The sequence below is a fragment of the Microcaecilia unicolor genome, chromosome 6 (genome assembly GCF_901765095.1).
Source record: "Microcaecilia unicolor chromosome 6, aMicUni1.1, whole genome shotgun sequence".
Classification (NCBI taxonomy): domain Eukaryota; kingdom Metazoa; phylum Chordata; class Amphibia; order Gymnophiona; family Siphonopidae; genus Microcaecilia; species Microcaecilia unicolor.
The window spans coordinates 296592661-296607316 of NC_044036.1; positions in this window are offsets into that span (position 1 = coordinate 296592661).

The following is a 14656-nucleotide window of genomic DNA, read 5'->3' on the forward strand; positions in this document are numbered from 1 at the left end:
GCGGGCAGATGGGACGGGGAGGATGAGGGTGTTATCAACAGAGATAGAGAGTGGAGGAAGAGGAGAAGTGGGTTTAGGAGGAAAGACAAGGAGCTCGGTCTTGGACATGTTCAGCTTCAGGTGGTGGTTGGACATCCATGCCGCAATGTCGGATAAACAGGCCGATACCTTGGCCTGAGTCTCCGCGGTAATGTCAGGTGTGGAGAGGTATAGCTGGGTGTCATCAGCATAAAGATGATACTGAAAACCATGAGACAAGATCAGCGAGCCCAGGGAAGAGGTGCAGATTGAGAAGAGAAGGGGTCCAAGGACAGATCCCTGGGGAACACAGGAAAACACAGGCCACAAGAGTAACCAACAGCTACCTATGCTGTCCTGAACATTAGAAAAGGGAATTCGTCAATGTAATAGACGATTGTCAATGAAATGCTAAATAAAAGGGGCATTAGTGAAGACGATGCTCACCTACACGTCTGTGGAAAAACACGGGCTTGCTCAGAAAGGACAGACAAAAGAGACAGAAACCAGCTAAGAAGCTGACCACCAGGAAAAAGGTAAGTTTGAGAGGGGTTCTGACCACAATCATAACAGGTCCTAGCTTTCTTGTGAGGCAGGCCCCATCAGAAGCCCCCCCCCCCTGCCACCGAAAAAGGTCATTTCCTCAGAACATCAAAATGATAATTTAATATACAGGATAACATAGGAGCCATATGGCTTTAGTGCTTGTTTGAAAACATTCCTTGTATGTGTCCAGGGAGGGCTTATTTCCACTGGCCTTAACACCCCCCTTTAATGTTGAACACTTTTGGATCCTATGCACGATTGTAAATTACATGTAAAATACATTTAGAAACAAAATAAATAAATATAATGCAGCCCCTTTACAAAAATACATACCCTCCGTGATAAACGGACCAAAAATGTTTTACGGTCTAACACACTTTACGACAAAACGACAACCACCCCCTACGCGCATTAGTGCTGTTCGTTGACTAGCGCGTCTGATTAGCGCGTTACATTGGTGCGCATGCGTCCCAGCTACTTACCCTCATTTGACTACGCCGTCTACAGAGATTTGCGCCGCTACACCGCTGCTTATTTTTGCATGTATTAAGTTCTGATCATGCCATAACGTTGCATCGTGTTACTACGGCGTTGGAACAGCGCTATTTCTAGAGCGTTATCTAAAATAGCATCGGGGTTTGATCATGAGGGCGGAGGCTCCTTCCTCCTTAAGTATCCCTGTAAGTGTGTTGTAGTATTTAATTCTCAGAATTACATTTTCTTTGAACCTGAGAAACTTCAAGAATTTATTGTTAGTAAAGAATAGAGATTCATGCCTTGAATTATACGCTGAGGTCGGCTACGCTCATTGAGAATTCTTCTGCCTTTGTTTTTGCTTTAATAATTCCTTAATAGTATTTCTTTGATCTTGGATCCGTTGTTGTGGTCTAATAATTTAGGAAAAGGGGTTTTTTCTCTTTTTTTCTTCTACTTTTTCAGAGTTCTAATATTGAAAAATTATCCTTTTCCGTATTTCCGAATTTATGTATATGCATAAATGATAATGAAAAATTGATAAATAAATAAAAATCTATAGCGGATGTTCAGACAAAACTAGGGTTACTGGACATGTCCGCTTTTTGAGGAGATGGCCGGGCAACCTGGCGGGTTTTGCCAGCCTGCCCATTTGTCCGGATTTGCGGATGAATGGGCACGCTGGCAGGTGAAAGGGCAGGTGGGCGTCCTATCCTCCCCTCCCCTCCTTTACCTTAGTGTGGTGCCCTGGTAGTCTAGTGATCTCTTTGGGGCACGAAAGAGCCCCCCTCTTTCCTGCTCGGCGTGTCTGCAGACTGTCTTTCTCCTGGTGCCAATTCAAAATGTCTGCCAAGAGTTCAAGCGGTGGCCTCACGAGACTTCCATAAAATTCTTGCAAGGTCACCGCCTTCCATATCAATCCATCATCCTCCCCACACTTTACTTGGACCCACATGACACCTCAGACCAGCACCAATGGCACCCCCTGGACTGCGTGCGAGCCCTCCACACCTATATTGACAGAACAAAATGGACCAGGACCACCTCCCAACTGTTCATTTCCTACGACCCCAACAGGCCAGACCTCCCTGTCACGAAACGCATGCTCTCCTTGTGGATAGCACAATGCATCCTGTTTACCTATCAAAGAGCTGGCTTAGAACCACCAACCAGGGCATACGCCTACCAACTCAGGGCCATGGCCACCACCCTGGCTCACTTTTACTCTACACTACTGGAGGACATCTGCAGTGCTGCCACATGGTCTTCTATCCACACATTTGCCAAATACTACTGCCTCGACAGACTATTGCTCACACCCAGCTACTTCTGGTGCATGATACTGCAGGCTGCCTCATACTGGGTCAACCCCCCCACCAGTCAGAATGAGATGCCTTGCCCATCTCACCCATCTTGACCTATTCTAAACAACCACATCATAACTCTACTATTCTACAGCTGTGTTCTTTCTGTGATACTTTGTAAACCATACTATGTAAGCCGCACTGAACCTGCTATCGAGCGGGAAAGAGCGGGGTACAAATGTAACAAATAACAATCCCCCCATAGAACATGGGGAGATCGAGGGACAGTTGACCCCAACAAAAGGTCAATGGTCTGCCACTTGATCTAGCTCCCTGTTGCCCTGCTCAGCTCTAATGGGCATCTAGAGTGTTCGTATATTATGTTGCAAGTTTTACCATTACAAGCTATACCGTTCACTGTTCAAGTTTCAATAAAAAGCTAATTCTTGTTCCCTGACTCTCATTCTGATGCTAACTCCTAATCAGGACCGGCTTGCCCTACCATAGGAGCACGAGGGCTGCCCCAAGAGATAGCCATATCCATAGGATCAACCCGGTGCACCTCTTGGTTAGGGAGTCACCTATATGTGGCTGATGCATCCTGCTCATCTTAGGAAAAAATGTAGTTACCTGTAATGTGGAGGAGTAGCCTAGTGGTTAGTGCAGTGGACTTTGATCCTGGGGAACTGAGTTCGATTCCCACTGCAGCTCCTTGTGACTCTGGGCAAGTCACTTAACCCTCCATTGCCCCTGTTACAAAATAAGTACCTGAATATATGTAAACTGCTTTGAATGTAGTTGCAAAAAACTCAGAAAGGCAGTAAATCAAGTTCCATTTCCCTTTCCCTTTGTGAACAGCAGGATAAGTCAGCCACACAACCCACTCTCCCCACCTTTTGACTGATCCAGCCCTTGCTAGGGACACACTGAGGAAACAAAGTTTTGCCAGAGTATAATGGCGCGCGTGCACTGCGCATGTGCGAACTGATTTCCCGCTTGTCGCGTGAGCACGTCTCGTCAGTTGAATCAAAAAGCATATAAAGAAAGAAATAACTCCAGAGGGGAGGTGGGCGGGTTTGTGAGAACAATCAGCCTGCTGTCCTCGGAGAATACCTGCTACAGGTAAGTATCTTCGCTTTCTCCGAGGACAGCTTGCTGCTTGTTCTCACTTGTGGGGTATCCCTAGCAACCAGGCTCACTCAAAACAATGAACATTGGTCAATTGGGCCTCGCAATGGTGAGGACATAACATACATTGACCTGAAACCATAAAAAACTAACTGAGAGTGCAGCCTGGAACAGAACAAAAATGGGTCTAGGGGGGTGGACTTGGATTCTAAACCCCGAACAGATTCTGCAGCACTGACTGCCCAAACCGACTGTCGCGTCAGGTATCCTTCTGAAGGCAGTAGTGAGATGTGAATGTGTGGACTGATGACCACGTTGCAGCCTTGCAAATCTCTTCAATAGAGGCTGACTTTAAGTGAGCCACTGACGCAGCCATGGCTCTAACATTATGAGCCGTGACATGGCCCTCTAGAGTCAGCCCAGCTTGCGCATAAGTGAAGGAAATGCAATCTGCTAGCCAATTGGAGATTGTGTGTTTTCCGATGGCGACTCCCCTCCTCTTGGGATCGAAAGAAACAGACAACTGGGTGGACTGTCTAAAGGGCTTTGTCCGCTCCACTTAAAAGGCCAATGCTCTCTTGCACTCCAAGGTATGCAAACTGCTTTCACCATGGTGGGTATGAGGACGGGGAAAGAATGTTGGCAAGACAATTGACTGGTTCAGATGGAACTCCGACACCACCTTTGGCAGGAACTTAGGGTGCGTGCGGAGGACTACTCTATTGTGATGAAACTTGATATAAGGTGCATGCACTACCAAGGCCTGAAGCTCACTGACCCTACGAGCTGAAGTAACAGCCACCAAGAAAACGACCTTCCAGGTCAAGTACTTCAGATGGCAGGAATTCAGTGGCTCAAAAGGAGCGTTCATCAGCTGGGTGAGAACGACGTTGAGATCCCATGACACTGGTGGAGGTTTGACTGGGGGCTTTGACAAAAGCAAACCTCTCATGAAGCAAACAACTAAATGCTGTCCAGAGATAGTCTACACAGCGATGGTAGACACTAATCGCACTAAGATGAACCCTTACTGAGTTGGTTTTGAGGCCAGACTCTGATAAGTGTAGAAGGTATTCAAGCAGGGTCTGTGTAGGACAAGAAAGAGGATCTAGGGCCTTGCTGTCACACCAGACGGCAAACCTCCTCCATTTGAAAGAGTAACACCTCTTCTTGGAATCTTCTCTGGAAGCAAGCAAGAGTCGGGAGACACCCTCTGAAAGACCCAAGGAGGCAAATTCTAAGCGCTCAACATCCAGGCCAAGAGAGCCAGAGACTGGAGGTTGGGATGTAGAAGCGACCCCTGGTTCTGGATAATGAGGGTTGGAAAACATTCCAATTTCCACGGTTCCTCAGAGTACAACTCCAGAAGAAGAAGGAACCAAATCTGACGCGGCCAGAAGGGTGCAATTATGATCATGGTACTGCAGTCTTGCTTGAGTTTCAGCAAAGTCTTCCCTACTAGAGGTATGGGAGGATATGCATACAGAAGGCCTGTACCCCAATGCAGGAGAAAGTCATCTGATGCTAGTCTGTCGTGGGCCTGAAGCCTGGAACAGAACTGAGGGACCTTGTGATTGATCTGAGTGGCAAAAAGATCCACCGAGGGGGTGTCCCACGCTCGGAAGATCTTGCGGACTACGCCCATGTTCAGTGACCACTTGTGAGGTTGCATTATCCTGCTCAATCTGTCGGCCAGACTGTTGTTTACGCCTGCCACATAAGTGGCTTGGAGAAACATGCCGTGATAGCGTGCCCAAAGCCACATCTGGACGGCTTCCTGACACAGAGGGCGAGATCCAGTGCCCCCATGCTTGTTGGTGTAATATATGGCAACCTGATTGTCTGTCTGAATCAAAATGATTTGGTTGGACAGCCAATCTCTGAAAGCCTTTAGAGCGTTCCAGATCGCTCGCAATTCCAGGAGGTTGATCTGAAGACCTTTTTCCTGAAAGGACCAAGCTCCTTGAGTGTGAAGCCCATCTACATGAGCCCCCCACCCCAGGAGAGATGCATCCATCATCAGCACTTTTTGTGGCTGAGGAATTTGGAATGGGCGTCCCAAGGTCAAATTGGATTGAATCGTCCACCACTGAAGGGAATTCTGAAAGTCGGTGGACAGTTGGATCACATCCTCTAGATCCCCCGCAGCTTGACACCACTGGGAAGCTAGGGTCCATTGAGCTGGTCTCATGTTAAGACGTGCCGTGGGAGTTACATGAACTGCGAACCGCTATGTGGATAATGAGGAAGAAAAAGCAAATTTGCTAAATAGATACTTTTGTTCTGTTTTCACAGAAGAAAATCCTGGAGAAGGACCGTGATGTATTGCAAAAAGTACAAATGAGATTGAAGTGGATAGAGCACCATTCACAGAAGAGTGTATGTATGAACAACTTGAAAAGCTAAAGGTGGACAAAGCCATGGGACCGGATGGGATCCACCCCAGGATATTGAGGGAGCTCAGAGAGGTTCTGGCGGGTCCTCTTAAAGATTTCTTTAATATATCCTTGCAGACGGGAGAGGTTCCGAGGGATTGGAGAACGGCGGAGGTGGTCCCTCTTCACAAAAGTGGTGATAGGGAAGAAGCTGGAAACTACAGGCCAGTAAGCCTCACTTCGATTATTGGAAAAGTAATGGAAGCGATGCTGAAGGAAAGGATAGTGAATTTCCTGGAAGCCAATAAGTTGCAAGATCCGAGACAACATGGTTTTACCAAAGGGAAATCGTGCCAAACGAATCTCATTGAATTCTTTGATTGGGTGACAGGAGAATTGTATCAGGGACGAGCTATAGACGTAATCTACTTAGATTTCAGCAAAGCTTTTGACACGGTTCCCCACAGGAGGCTCTTAAATAAACTGGATGGGCTGAAGATAGGACCCAAAGAGGTGAAATGGATTAGGAACTGGTTGACGGACAGAAGCCAGAGGGTGGTGGTGAATGGAATTCGCTCGGAGGAGGGAAAGGTGAGTAGTGGTGTGCCTCAAGGATCGGTGCTGGGACCGATCCTGTTCAATATATTTGTGAGTGACATTGCCGAAGGGTTAGAAGGTAAAGTTTGCCTATTTGCGGATGATACTAAGATCTGTAACAGAGTGGACACCCGGGAGGGAGTGGAAAACATGAAAAAGGATCTGAGGAAGCTAGAAGAATGGTCTAAGATTTGGCAATTAAAATTCAATGCGAAGAAATGCAAAGTGATGCACTTAGGGAATAGAAATCCTCGGGAGATGTATGTGTTAGGTGGGGAGAGTCTGATAGGAACGGACGGGGAGAGGGATCTTGGGGTGATAGTATCTGAGGATCTGAAGGCGACGAAACAATGTGACAAGGCGGTGGCCGTAGCTAGAAGGTTGTTAGGCTGTATAGAGAGAGGCGTGACCAGCAGAAGAAAGGGGGTGTTGATGTCCCTGTATAAGTCGTTGGTGAGGCCCCACCTAGAGTATTGTGTTCAGTTTTGGAGGCCGTACCTTGTGAAGGATGTAAAAAGAATTGAAGTGGTGCAAAGAAAAGCTACGAGAATGGTAAGGGATTTGCGTTACAAGACATATGAGGAGAGACTTGAGGACCTGAACATGTGTACCCTGGAAGAAAGGAGAAACAGGGGTGATATGATACAGACGTTCAAATATTTGAAAAGTATTAATCCGCAAATGAACCTTTTCTGGAGATGCGAAGGAGGTAGAACGAGAGGACATGAAATGAGATTGAAGGGGGGCAGACTCAAGAAAAATGTCAGGAAGTATTTTTTCACGGAGAGAGTAGTGGATGCTTGGAATGCCCTCCCGCGGGAGGTGGTGGAAATGAAAACGGTAACAGAATTCAAGCACGCATGGGATAAACATAAAGGGATCCTGTTCAGAAGGAATGGATCCTAAGGAGCTTAGCCGAGATTGGGTGGCAGAGCCGGTGGCGGGAGGCGGGGATAGTGCTGGGCAGACTTATATGGTCTGTGCCAGAGCCGGTGGTGGGAGGCGGGACTAGTGGTTGGGAGGCGGGGATAGTGCTGGGCAGACTTATACGGTCTGTGCCAGAACCGGTGGTGGGAAGCGGGGCTGGTGGTTGGGAGGCGGGGATAGTGCTGGGCAGACTTACACAGTCTGTGCACTGAATAGGACAGGTACAAATCAAGGTAAGGTATACACAAAAAGTAGCACATATGAGTTTATCTTGTTGGGCAGACTGGATGGACCATGCAGGTCTTTTTCTGCCGTCATCTACTATGTTACTATGTCACTATGTGGAGGCCATGTGCCCCAGGAGTCTCAACATCTGCCGAGCCATGATCTGTTGAGATGCTCACACTATGGACACTAGGGACAGAAGGTTGTCTGCCCTTGCCTCGGGAAGATAAGCACGATCTGTCTTTGTGTCCAACAGAGCTCCAATGAATTCCAATTTTTGAACTGGGGTGAGATGGGACTTGGAATAATTTATCATGAACCCCAATAGCTCTAGCACTTGAATAGTCATTCGCAAGGACTATAGAGCACCTGCCTCCGAGGTGCTCTTTACCAGCCAATTGTCGAGATAAGGGAACACATGCACTCCCAGTCTGCGTAGCGATGCTGCGACTACCGCCAGGCACTTTGTGAACACTCTGGGCACAGACGCCACACCAAAGGACAGTACACGGTACTGAAAGTGCTGTGTTCCTAGCCGAAATTGAAGATACCTCCTGTGAGCTGGAAGTATCGAGATGTGTATGTAAGCATCCTTTAAGTCCAGAGAGCATAGCCAATCGTTCTCTTGAATCATGGGAAGAAGGGTGCCCAGGGAAACCATCCTGATTTTTTCTCGGATAAGAAATTTGTTCATTGCCCTTAGGTCTAGGATGGGACGCATCCCTCCTGTTTTATTTTGCACAAGGAAGTACCTGGAATCGAATCCCAGCCCTTCTTACCCTGGTGGAATGGGTTCGACAGCACTGGCCTTTAGAAGGGCGGAGAGTTCCTCTGCAAGTACCTGCTTGTGGTGGGAGCTGTAAGAATGAGCTCCCGGTGGGCAATTTGGAGATTTGGATTCCAGATTGAGGGTGTATCCTAACCGGACTATTTGAAGAACCCACCGGTCGGAGGTTATGAGAGGCCACCTTTGGTGAAAAAACATCAACCTCCCCCCTACCAGCAAATCGTCCGGTATGGACACTTTTACTGAGGCTATGCTGAACTGGAGCCAGTTAAAAGCCCATCCCTTGCTTTTGCTGGGGAGTACCAGGGGCCTTAGGTGCACGCTGTTCATGAGAACGAGCACGCTGGGGCTGAGCATGGGCAGGCTGCCGAGAAGCAGGAGTGTACCTATGCCTAGCATAGGAATAGGGAGCACTCCTGTTCCCCCCAAAAAACCTCCTAGATGAGGAGGTGGTAGCAGAAAATGCCTGGTGGGAGAGAGAATCCATAGCATCATTATGCTTCTTGATCTGGTCAACTACATCCTCTACTTTCTCACCAAAAAGGTTATCCCCCCGGCAAGGAACATCCGCCATTCGCTGCTGGACCGAATGATCCAGGTCAGAGACACGCAGCCATGAGAGTCTGCGCATCACTATACCTTGAGCAGCGATCCTGGATGCTACATCAAAAGTGTCGTATGTACCCCTGGCCAGGAATTTTTGACACACCTTCTGCTGCCTGACCACCTGGCGAAAAGGCTCGGCCTGGTCCGGAGGGAGTGCATCAACCAAATGGACAGTTGCCTCACCGAGTTCCGCAATTGGACGCTCGTGAAGAGCTGGTATGTCTGGATCTTGGCGGTTCTAGATTCTCTGCCTGGGGGTGCCAAGGCATAGTCCCTAGTGCTCTTGGCTCTTTTGAGGGCGGAGTCCACCACCATGGAATTGTGAGGTAGCTCAGACTTCATCAATCCAGGTTCACCGTGGATCCGATATTGGGATTCAGCTTTTTTGGGGATCACGGGATTAGACAGAGGGAACAATGAGTTTCGCATACAGACTTCCTTCAGTACGTTATGCAAGGAGCTGTTGCAGCCTCTCTGGGTGGAGAAGGATAATCCAGGACCTCGAGCATCTCAGCCCTGGGCTCATCCTCAACCTCCATAGGGAAGGGAATAGCCGCAGCCATTTCCCTGACAAAGGAGATAAAGGATAGACTCTCCGGTGGAGAAAGTCTCCTTTCTGGTGGAGGGGAAGGTTCAGAGGGAATCCCATAGGACTCGTCAGAAGAAAAGTACCTGGGATCTTCCTCTTCCTCCCACAAACGCTCATCTTCAGTATCGGACAAGACATCCCTCAGAGCAATCCGAAACTGAGCCTGCCTCGACGCCGAGGAACGATGTCCTCGATGGCGGTGCCGAGAAGATGATGCCCACCTGGACTGCAGTGAAGCTTCCTCCACCAACATCGAAGGGGAGTCGACCTGGATGGCTGCTGACACCGATGACGCAGGCGGCACCGAGGTCAGGGACCTCACCACAGGCGAAGGGCCAGATGCCGCTGCAGCAGATGGTACGGAAGGCACAAGCACCCTCAACACCGAAGCTCTGGAAGCAGGGCCAAGATGTGCTCATCGAGAGCCACCATCGGACAAGGCTGCGGGGTCGATAAAGGAGCCGGTGGCAGAATCTGTCAAGGCTCAGGAGCAGGTACTGGGCTGCCAGAAGACCGACGCATCGGCACCTCCTGTATAGAGGGGGAGCAATCCTCTCGACGCCGATGCTTCTTGGGTGCCGATTCCTTCGACGCCCTGGAGCTCCCGGCACTGTGTGTCGAAGGAGAACGATGATGGTGCTTCTTTGCTTTTGCTCAACGCCCGTCATCGAGACTCCTCGGTACCGATGAGGAGGACATCGAATCCTCATGCCTCCTCGGGGCCGTCGGTCCTGGGGGGCCTGCATAACAGAAGGCCTCGAGGCAGGTGGAGACCCACTCAATGCCTCACTGCTCCCAGCGCAAGTTGGTCTTTCAGCAGCCATTACCTCTGCTTCCAATGTTGATGCTTCCCTCAATGTCGATGTCGACTCCGCCAACCTCGGTACTGATGTTGATGTCGACGTCGAAGGACCGGATCGAGCCCCAAAAAGTTTTTCTCGTTGGGCTTCTTGAGACGCTTGGGTCCATTTCTTCATATGAAGACACAGACTACAAGCGGCTGGGCTATGGTCGGGCCCAAGGCACTGGATACACCAGGCGTGGGTATCGGTACCTGAGATGGTCCGGTTGCGCCGAGTACAACGTTTGAAGCCGCTGGATGTCTTCGATGACAAGGAAGGAAAAACGGCTTTGGCAAAATCAAAAGACGCGATTGTGCCTGTTAACAGAAAAAGGGCAGAAAAAATAAGGGAACAACCCGACCGCGTGGCCTAAGCCGGCCGCGTCGAAAAACAAAGGAAACTTTACTAACAGACACTATGGGACTTTTTTTTATAGACAACTGAAGTAAAGTAAAGAAAATTTAGAACAAAAAAGTGAAAAACTCGCAAAGACTCTTTCCTGGGCCTGAGAGGAGCGCAGATAAAAACCTACCACACCTCAACGCGGAGAAAAGGAAACTGACGAGACGTGCTCATGCGACAGATGGGAAATCAGTCTACGCATGCGCGCTGCACGCGCACCAGAAGACTCTGGTAAAACTTTGTATTTTGCTTCCAAAATGCCGATTCCTGGCCGAAGCGGATGTCGACCCACACGTGAGAACAAGCAGCCTGATTGTCCTCGGAGAAAAATTTACTGCTACCTTAAGAGGTAGAGGTAAATGCAGCTATGCTATTGTCCCTGGTAGCACGACTGTCAAATTAACCAACTAGGACCTGGCACAACTGTCCTGCCCCCCCAGGCAGTGGCGTTCCTAGGGGGGGCCGTGGGTGCGGTCCGCCCCGGGTGCACGCCGCTGGGGGGGGGTGCCACGCGCCTGTCGGCGCCGCTCGTTCCGTGCTCCCTCTGCCCCGGAACAGGTTACGTCCTGTTCCAGGGCAGAGGGAGCATGGAACGAGCGAAGCCAACAGGCGCGCGGCACCCCCCCAGCAGGTAAAAATGCACCCGGGGGAGGGGGTGTTATTTCGCTGGGGGGGGCGCTGAACCCGGGGGGGGGGCGCATTGGCGATCCGCCCTGGGTGTCAGCCGCCCTAGGAACGCCACTGACCCCGGGACTTGGTGGGAATCACCATTGGTGGGACAATGGGTCCTGGGCAGCATCTGCCATCACCTTGTTCAGTACCTTAATCCAAAATGGTGCTGGTGACCCCTATGGGATGTAATTATCAATGTAGGCTACCATTAAGACATGTTATTTTACTAACTCATGCTTTTTAGCACAGGTCTTATTTTATGCAAGTAAAATACATCATAATGGTAGCCCACCTTGATAAATTCCCAATGTTTTTTAAAAATCTTTTGTGGGGGGATCACGTGGTGCTATGAGCTAAGCGGCAGCAGGTTGCTTGGGCTCCCGAACCCTCACCCGCAAAATACATAAATTAAGGATTGCACACGAAGTGTCCTTTCGCACCGAAGCGTGTGAACACCACATGGATAAATATCTGCGTAGTACGCCCGCGATCAAGGCACCGAAGACCACGAAAAAAGAGAAAAACAAAGCCGCGATCGGCGAAAACAAAATGGCGGACGGCGCACATGGGGCGCCGGTGGTGTTCTCAGAAGCGCAGCTAGAACAACTTACTTCTGCGATGACTAGAGCGTGGGAGCCGAAATGGGCAGCGCTAGATAGAAAACTGGAAGGGATCCAAACCGCGCTAGCAGGCCTGCAAACTCGCGTGAGCGACGCCGAAGTGCGTATAGCAGCGATGGAAGATGAGACACGTGCATATGGGCCGGATATCACTAGTCTACAACAGCAGATGGACACGCATACCTCCAAGTTGGAAGACTTGGAGAACCGCTCACGCAGAAATAATATTAGACTGGTGGGACTCCCGGAATCGCTCCCGGAACGTAATCTGGAGGTATGGCTGGAAACATGGCTAGCGAAAGAATTGGCTTTAACAGACTCTATGGGGCCAGTGGTGGTGGAGCGGGCCCACCGAGTGGGGAGAAAGATGGAGGCGCAGGGAAGACCCCGAGTGGTGGTAGCAAAGCTGTTAAACTATAGACACAAACAGGAAATTTTACAGGGCTTTCGTATGAAGAGAGAGACTTTTAAGTATAATGGGAAGAACGTTTTGATCTTCCAAGATTTCTCAACAGAGGTACAAGCCAAACGTAAACACTTCCACCCTCTGTGCACTGCGCTAATTAACAAAAAAATTCGTTTTGCCTTACAATATCCAGCACAATTAAAGGTGCAGCTGCAAGACCAGTGGCATACATTTCCAACAGTGGAGGCTGCGAGGAAATTCCTCCGGGACAAAGATATCACGGGAACAGGGCAAGAATCTGATAACAGGCCCTGAAATAGAAGGGGTGCAGAGTTTGGACTGTGAGTAGAGCGAAAAGCAATCCACACATATGGAACATGAAGGGTGGGGGGCAGTAGCCGGAAAGCGTGATACAGTTCCATAGCTAGGTGAGGCCTAGAATATGGAAAAGGGGATAGATAACAGGAAGCATGGGCGGGTGGGAATGGGGGGGGGGGGAAGGGCGGTTGGAAGGGGGAGTTATCATGTATCACCAGATTAACTGTGCATAGAAGATGGAGATATGTGGAATTAGCAGATGTAGGTACACATGCAGGAGCCCAAGGGTTGGTCGCGGAGGCAGTTTTAGGAGCATCATGCCAGTACGGATAATAACGTGGAATGTGGGGGGGATTAGCACCCCCACGAAACGTTATAAGATCTTGCAAGCACTGCGTAGACATAAAGCAGATATAGCGTGTCTGCAGGAAACACGGCTGAATGGCCAAGAACATGCTAAACTGAAAAAGACTTGGGTGGGAGAGTGTTATGCAGTGGATGCGCAGGGGAGGAGGGGGGGCCTGGCGGTCCTGACTAAAAAAGGACTTCCGTGTAAAATAGAGGTGTTAGCCCAGGGTGGGCAGGGGAGATATCTTATTTTAAAGATTTGGATACAAGGAGTGGAATTTTTGCTGGTAAATGTATATGGCCCGAATGAGTACATACCCGGCTTCTATGCGGCCTTAGGAAGCGCCTGTTTACAGTATAAAATGGCGAAACTGATGGTGGTTGGGGATTTTAATATGGTTTCGGACCCTGAGATAGATACCTCGAGCCCCACCTCACCACACTATCAAGGCCAAAGGCGCAAAGATTTCAGTGCTTTTCGGAAGCTGTTGGGGTTGGTGGATGTCTGGAGAACATTACACCCTGGGGATAGAGAATACACACATAGATCACGGGCACATGGTACACTAGCCCGGTTAGATTATATACTGTTAGAATCCTCCATGTTTCCCTGGGTGCGGGCCACAGAGGTGGGTCCGGAGGAAGTCTCTGACCATGCGCTGGTGTGGCTGGATATGGCTGTCCCGGCGGATAGGGAGGGGGGGAAGGGATGGCGGTTCCCGGCATATCTACAAGGAGATGCGCGCTTTCAGACATATCTACAGGAGAAGTGGGACACATATTTTAATACTAATGGGGTTCATGCAGAAACACAACCGGTGCTGTTTTGGAGTGCTTCCAAGGCAGTGATACGGGGAGATATTATTGCATATTGTAGCGCCCGGCGTAAGCGACAACAAGCTAGTATCCTACACCTAGAGAAGCAATTTCAGAGAGCTAGACGCACACACATGCGCAGACCCACACCTGAGTCTTTAGAAAGAGTGCGGGCAGTCCAGATAGCGTTGAACACTCTCCTGCATGAGAGAGAGACACGATCCGCTATATATTACAAATATAAGCTAAGTAGATTTGGAAATAAAGCGGGACCCTTGTTGGTAAAAGTGATCAAGAATTGGGGGGGGTCTAGGGCCATAGTAGCGGTCAGGAATCAGGCGGGGTCCTTGGTACACTCTAGAGAGGAAATTGCACGAATATTTGATGAGCATTATGCCAAACTATATACAGATGGGGCCTTAAGTGAAACACAAATAATAGAACAATACTTGAGGAAAGCTGGCCTGGACAGGCTAACTGAAGAAGAACAAGAAGGTTTGAACGCTCCTTTGACCTTAGAGGAACTGAAAAGAGTGATTAAGGGGTTAAAGCTTAGGTCAGCTCCAGGCCCGGATGGGTATACGGGGGAATATTATAAAATGCTGGCCCCAGAAGCGTTGGCCTCCTTGTTGGAGTACTATGAGGGTGTAATAGAT